Below are 7,887 nucleotides of genomic sequence, written 5' to 3'. Positions count from 1 at the left end.
GGGCATTTGTGTGCCGTTTTGCCCTATTTGTATTGCTGTTTGGATCACATCCATTATAGCGCTGATTATTTCCTCGATGAATAGATCCTCCTTGCACCAAACCTGTGCTCAAAACTTAGACGTTGTACCATTTAGTAAGGGAAAACATAACCCTTTCAATATACGATCTATTGCTTAAGTGAGACAATCTCAATGGATAGCAGCAATGACGGCACAACATCTAAGCAATAGAAAATCAAAATCCACACTAGTTCTATGAGAAGAACACTCAACCGTTATATGGGATACAGAGTTGAGATGCCTTGCCAAATTGATGGATCTGTGGCCCATATCAGCACTGTTATGGTGCAACAAGCAGCATTAAGCTGCAGGGTAGTACCAGTATTAAATAGTAACATAAGCCATTTCCTCTGCAATAGAAGCCAAGGACCTGAGATTTAATCTTACCAAATTATCAACAAATAAACACGTATCTTCTTTAGTATTCCCCATTGGAACGTCAACCACATAAGACTCAATCATTGCTGTGCTTCCAAAGCCATTGTTTTGATCATCAACATCATGAACAGTACTAGTAGTAGTAGAACGCTAATTGATGAGACGACAATCATAACTTGAGAATCATCATCGAGCTCGTCCAACCTCTCTATTCTTGTGTTTGTAGGAAAAACTAAAACCAGCTAACCTCTCTCAAGCTACCAATTCCACCATTACCATTCAAGATGGAACAGCTCTTGATGAATTGCCTAAAGGTTTGTGGGTTATCAAATTGCCAGATCAGTGACCATACTGATGAGATGGGTGCTTGGATCGTTTGTGCTAGGCTTGGACTACACTGTTTTGGAGCGAGTTCGTGACTACGATACCTTTTTGTCATGGTCTTGTAGATTGCAAGATGTGGCTGAGGAGCTAAAATAGAAGGAACACGTTGATATTCTAGTTAAAACCTATCTAAGATTGATTAGAATTTAGAAATATTTAAATAGTTATAGAACAAGGTCATGAATATGGATTTATCAAAAATAATTTGGAACACACTGGAATGTTCGTTTCAGACAACGAAGTCTCGGTAGCAAATATATGTTGAGATGGGTGCTTGAATAGTTTGTTGCAAGGCTTAAACTACACACTGGTTTGGAGTTGAGTTTAGGGGTAGCATACCTGTTTGTCATGGTCTCTATGTCTGTATAGTTTGTCAGGTGTGGCTAAGGGGCTTACATAGCAGACATTTGTTGAGATGACGAACGTAACACTTGGTATATCTGAAAACAAGTCTGTGGTTTTAGGGTTTTAAGATTGAGACTGTGGGCATGCTTACATGCCTTGGAGTTGGTTGTTTCAAGTAGGAAGAGAAGAGAAACAAGTGTTGGAAATTGGGTTTTCTTTAAAATATGTTGCTTACGTAGTTTGAAGTTTTGGATTACACTCAAAGGTGGAAGGATTGAAGAATATTAAAGAAGAAAGAAGAATCAGAATATATCACGTGATCCAAACTATGCAGGGTTTTAGGGTTTTGCTGCCCCGTTCACATACGTGCCCCCTAAACCCTAAAATACTTGCTAAACAATTATTACAAGATTTCTCAGTTGATAAAAACAGACTTCGCTTAGTAAAGAAGTAAGGGTGTGTGGTATATATAATAATCTTTACCCCTTAATATGAAGCTATAAATTCATCTCTCTTTCCTACCCCACAAAAAAAAAATGGCAAATTATATTTACACTCTTCTATTTCTGCAGTCAAAAGTGAAGCCCTATGGGTATATAACACTATCTTTAAAGATGTAGTTGAGGTGCACATAAAAAATGCTATCAAACCTAAACTCCCCCGACACCACCCCAACCCAAAAAATAAAAAACACTTTGAATTGTTTTGGATAACTATGAATCTTGGTCATGCTTTTACATTCCTATAATTTTATTGGTAAGAAAAGGATTTTTTTTGGTAAAATTCAAGGAAAGATTCATGTTTTGTGTAAAGAGAACAAATATCAGTGAGAATCTCATTATGTGCAAAGATGTGAAAGAAATCCTATTTTATATAAATCTTTCTTTCTTAAATTATTTAGAGCAAATTGCGCTGGCACCCCAAAATAGAGGCCTTAAAGCATTGTCATCCCACTTTGTGTTTAAAAAGCACTGAGACCCCAAAATTTGATTTTTGTTTGATTATTTGTCAAATTTATTACTGAAAATAGTTAAATCACTGTTTATTTTTAAAATAAACAATGTTTGAAAGGTTTCCAATGATAAATTTGACAAATATATCCAACAAAAATCCAATTTTGGGGTCTTAGTGCTTTTTAAACATAAAGTGGGGGTGCCAGTTCTTTAAGGCCTCCATTTTAGGATGTAATTGCAATTTGGTCAATTATTTATGAATGAGACCAATGGCAAAGAATCTTCTGTTTAATGCCTTGATGGAGTCCTCTTAGTTTTTTAATCTTCCATAGAGTGCAGTGGAATCTAGGAGCTAAGGTGCCTGTGTACTTTGATCTCCTAGGTATCTTTTCAATGGAAAGGAAAATAAATAAATTCATTTATATTTAATATATCAAATATTTGTAAGTTGTGATAATTTACACTATAAATTTGTATCGTTATTGGATTTAATGGATTCCGTCAATAACTTAATAGCATCGAAAACAAATAAAAACCATGATGTCAATAATCACTATTCATAACATTGGGATTAAGTCGCATTCAAGAAGCATTGATGTCTACAAATTTTAGAGAATTTGATATCCGGATTTTGCTTCTTTTTTTCTTTTTTTTTGAGCCGGTGAGTAGTATGGGGAGGAGGGAATATTACTAATATATGTGTCGTTGAATGGGTGCGAACCCAAGACCTCCCATGGGGAAAACAAGAAAAGAAAATCAAAATGAAAAATTGGTCCTCACCAATGGCGCACCACTGAGCTGCCTACGATCCAGATTTAAAGTGATGGTCGAGATCAAATCTGGACCACCTGTTTTTTTTTTTTTTTGGGGTTTCAATCGTGTAGTTCAAAAAGTATAAAAAGAAAAAGAAAATCGAAACGAAAAATTGATCCTCACCAATGGCAGCTTAATGCTACACATAAATGCACAACACTGAAGCAAAATCCTTGATATCCAGAGGACCATTACCATCTTCTATAACTAAGACCTCTCGTTACATTTGAGACATTAAAGTTCAAGACTTGGTCCCCTAAGGCCAATTCACTTGCTGGAAAATTAAGCTGCTGACATGGTAATGCAATACTTCAGCTAGAAGATGAGACCCATAAGATGGGCCCGTTGTTTTTTAGTCCGATTCATGTTCTCTCAATTTTAAATGCCGAATGTGTAATATGGGTCATGGGCTTAGCATTCTTTAGGTCTCATTATTGTGGGTTCAGTATATAAACCCACATTTTCAGGACTCTTAACTCCAAAACAAAATTAGGAAGTTAATTTTTGATTAAGCTCGTTTTGATATCATTTTTCATTCATGTTACCAAGACTTTTCTCAACAATTTACTCTTAAAATTTGGTAACCACTCCTCATGTTCTTCACAAGATTTCTAACAAATTTACTCTAATTTTATAGTCCACATGTTTTTTTTCTTCTTTTTCTCGAGATAATTGCTATTGCGTCTTGTATTATTACTTAATTACTAAAGAATCTTACTCTTTATAAAATTACTAGAGCCCCTTTACTTCTAATGATGTTAAGAAACCGTTATGGATGTACGTTTAATGTTTGTTTTGTCCTTATAGAATTAAGAAGCTAAAAAAAGAAATTATATGAAATGTCAATTTTATCCTTGTTTCTTATAATGTTAGATTCAGAAAAGTTAAGATGAAATTGGATTTACAAAAAAAGAAAGGAAAAAGAAATGAAATCAAAACAGTTAATCTCTTATACCAAAAAAAGAAAGGAAAAAAAAAAGGAAGGTTTTTTTTTGTTATATTCTTATACATGGCAAGTAGGAGGAGAAGGGTAAGGAAAGAATGACAAATTTTGTTTTTTTTATAAGAGAATAAGACTTTTAGCAACTTAAGTTTAGGGTTAATTTTTTTTTTCTTATGTAATTTAATATCAAGTATAAATAAGTGATATAAAATTTTAGGGGTAGTTTGGGTTTTTGAATAAACAAAATGCTACGATCATCCCTTAATTAATGAAACTTAATGGCAGAAGGATTGTAAAAACAAGTAATATCTAAAGTTGAATTAATAATTTGAAAAATTATAGGAGATAAAATAGTCATTAAATTAGAGTAAATGAAAGCAATACTAATTATCTTTTATTCTTTTAATAATTTAATCCTATAATTTTATTTTTCTATTGTTAAACAATCCTATAATGTTGTTACCACGTGCTTTTTTTATTTCTGATACTTGATCTTTTAAAGGAAAAAAAATATAAGGGTCTTTCAGTGTTTTCAAATTTCAAAATAATTAAAATAATATTATAAATTTTAGAATTTTATTAATAATTAAATCCTAAAAGGTTAAAAAAGGATTATTTTAAAATTTTTAATTATCTATCACTAAAAGAATTAAGATAACAAGAAAGATATTATGAAAATGATTTAATAAAAAAAATCATTATTTTGTTCCAAAAAAGAAAAAGAACCACTATGGGAAATAAGATTTTTTTGAAAAACTTATATTTGATAATTAAAATAAAAAGTAAATTATTTTTTAAAAATAGTTAAAACAAACCGACGTTATGATAAATGTAATCTCTTTTCTAGTCCTTGCCTCCTTGGGGATCGTTTCCTCTTCTTTTTAATTTTTTTTTTTTTTTTTTGTAACAAAGGCGCTTTTTATATATAGGGAAATTGGGATTGGGATAATTACATATGCCGCCGGTAAGGATTGAACCCACAATCTCTCCACTGAGAGGTGAGTTCTCAACCACTGCACTATCCTTCCATTAGCTTCTTTTTAAATTTTGTTTATTTATATATTTAAACCTCATTTAACCCGTGCAGATATTTGATCCAATGCCGCTTCATCTCCCGCTCAAACCATGGTTTCCCAATTCCCCAGTATCAACTCTCTCTCCGATCGATACCCGTTTTCGTTCCTCTACTGAAACACTGGTTTCTCCGATCGTTTTGAGTCTCAGTACCCGTTTTCTTCTCTCAAGTGAAACCCTGGTTTCTCCGATGGTTTTGGGTACCAACTCTCTCTCCGATCATTACCCATTTTCATCCCTCCAAACCCTGTTTTCACCGATCGTTTTGAGTATCAGTTCTCTCTCCGATCATTACCCATTTTCTTCTCTCCACTCAAACCCTATTCCTCCGATTGTTTCGACTTTCGAGTATCAACTCTCACTCCTCCGATCAGTACCCATTTTCTTTTCTCCACTGAAACCCTGTTTTTTCATCGTTTTAAGCATCTAACTCTTTCTATCGCGCCTTTCTTCGGCTTGGAATTCCTGTTCGTTTATTCACGAAGAGAAGAAGAGTGGGTGTTCGTCGGTCAAAGAAGGCCACAAGTGGAAGCAACCGATGCTGGCAAAAGCAGGGGTTTTGGCCGGTGTCGACTTAGCCTCATTACCCATATTTGTTTCACCACTGAAACCCTAATTTCTCTTAGTCTTGAAGGTCGCCGGCTGCTTTCTTCGAGAGCTTCTTTATTGATATTGCTGAGAATTCTACAAGGGGAAGAATTGCAAATCCACGGGGTTCCATACTGGCAAAGGTTTGAAATCCCTTTCACTGGTTTTCATCTACTGTTTGTTAATTCTGCCTTCCTATAGTTCTTTTGCGTTTTCTGCTTGGTATATAGAATTTTTCTCATACTTCAGATGTTAAATGGTTATGAGGGAGATGGATCAACGATATGAGGAAGTTACTGAAAGTGTACTACTATTTAATTTATGGTTTGTAACGAGTTAATTTCTCAACAAGGAAACTGTGAGATGGAACCGTGATCCCTGGTAACGCTGTAATAAATTTGAAAAAGTGGCAATGTCGTTTAAAAGGAAAAAAAAAATTGAAGGGTAGTTACGTCTGAGGGTGCTTCATACTACAAGTCTCTTATGATTGTCTTCTTCCACTTAACAGTACTGCTTCACCAGTAACTAATCAAATTCAGCGATTCCTAAGTAATATCAAGAATTCCTCTAGTAATCCATCCAACTATTTTAATTCATGACTGAAAGATTTTTTAATATGAAATTTCAGAAGCAGGATCCCGATCCACTGCTCTCTAACATCCACAAATGATGGTTTGAAACCTGAATGAATTCTCAGAGAGTTTGTAACCTCAAGTTCAGGGACTGTTTCAGATGTAAAACTCATGATAGTGGAGATGGATGGGGACAGGAATTTAGTGATTGAATTGCCTAGGGTAGAGAGAGATTTTACAACCAGAATTTTAGCAAGAAAAGAAGTATTTAGGAATTTGATACTGAATCCTAAGGGAACCAACATACATCAGAGAAGAAAATAACAAACAGAGGTTCATGTGTCAACATGACACCCATTTACACAATAATGAATAGATCGATTCTGCACTGCACTGGAAAAGTTCTGGTTCTGTATTTGGCTTCTTCTAGACACTTCTTATAGTTTGTTTAGTAGGTTATTCTTCATGCATGATGTTGCTTCTATTGTTCCCGTAAGTATGAATGCACATTCTTCTCAGTATTTAGTCTATTTGCTTTTTGATTTCTATGTTGGCTTGCTGAAGGATATGGATCTCGAGGAGTGGAAGGTGGAAGATCTTGAAAAAGCCATGAAAGGGAGCGATGAAAAACAGTCGAAGCTTGAACACGAGTGTGTGATCAGGTTTGTGTCTCAACAATTACTGGCTGTCTTAGTGTCTTTTCTTTCAGTATTTCTGTCTAATATGCTATCTGAATCATTTTATTTCATGGGTAAACCAATGGATCCTGTATAAACCATTTCTATAGCATTATTTCTGATCTTTTGTTTCTGGAATCAAGTTTATTGGCTGATTTGTTCTCATCTGTACAGATGTTTTTCTTTGTCTATTGGTCCACTGCACTTGTTTTTATTAAAAAAATGGTCATTTGCTCCTTGAAAAGAAACCTTTTTTTTATGAACACCTATTTCCAAGTGTGGCCAACTCTTATATGGTTGGTCCAGGTAGACTGAACTATATGAAGTGGAAATTCATTTGATTTGACTCCTCAGTGACCTAATCCTACCAATTGCCAATTGTGCCAGCTCTTATGAAGTCGGCCTAGGTAGACTGGACTATTTTGGTGTCAATTCATTGATTTGATTTCTCACTAACCTATTCCATTTGAAGTTGGTATGTCATTAATAGTTAATTGACCATTTTATGGCTAAAATTAATGACTAATTTGCACCAAAGTGACTAACATAACCAAATTAGAAAGCAAGGCCAGAAATTTAGAAGCATACTGTGTAAGTCAAACCGTTGGCTACAATTCTAATCAGACTATACTCAAGTAATGCTTGTATTTAGAGGAAGGACCGCTGCAAGTCTCACTTGATTATGGTTTGATTGCTAGAGATGACATTGTTCACCAACTTGGAAACTTATGTTCTGTAGACTAAAGTTCCAATCAGCAGCGCTTCAATGTGGGATTCAATGCAAGCCATGAACCTGTGCTGCATTTAAAACTGATTAATGTTGGTCATAATGTCTGCTGTAGTGGTTTTTCGAACTCAGAAAGTAATGCATGTTGGTGATGTAATTGGAAGAACATCGGATGGGAGGTGGATCAATTGTAAGTAGAATGGAGTTAGGTTTGTGAATAGAATGAAGGAAGGACGGCTACCAAGTAAGGGAGCAGCTGCCAATCCACAACTCTTTCCATTAATGACACCAACATCTCAACTCTTCAACTACCAAAAGATTTGAACGACGAAGGACAACAAGAAAATACAAAGTTTGGATGGATGAATTTTGC

General features: G+C 34.7%; 1 pseudogene; it reads right to left on the bottom strand.

Moving 5' to 3' along the window:
- Positions 1-384: 384 nt before the first annotated feature.
- Positions 385-877, bottom strand: LOC149006086 (abscisic acid receptor PYL4 pseudogene; annotated as a pseudogene).
- Positions 878-7,887: the final 7,010 nt, after the last annotated feature.

Source organism: Hakea prostrata, chromosome 9 (genome assembly GCF_041222555.1).
Source record: "Hakea prostrata isolate BN-2017 chromosome 9, UWA_Hpros_2, whole genome shotgun sequence".
NCBI classification, from domain to species: domain Eukaryota; kingdom Viridiplantae; phylum Streptophyta; class Magnoliopsida; order Proteales; family Proteaceae; genus Hakea; species Hakea prostrata.
The sequence above is the reverse complement of the archived record's forward strand: the minus strand, read 5'-3'. Positions and strand labels throughout refer to the sequence as shown.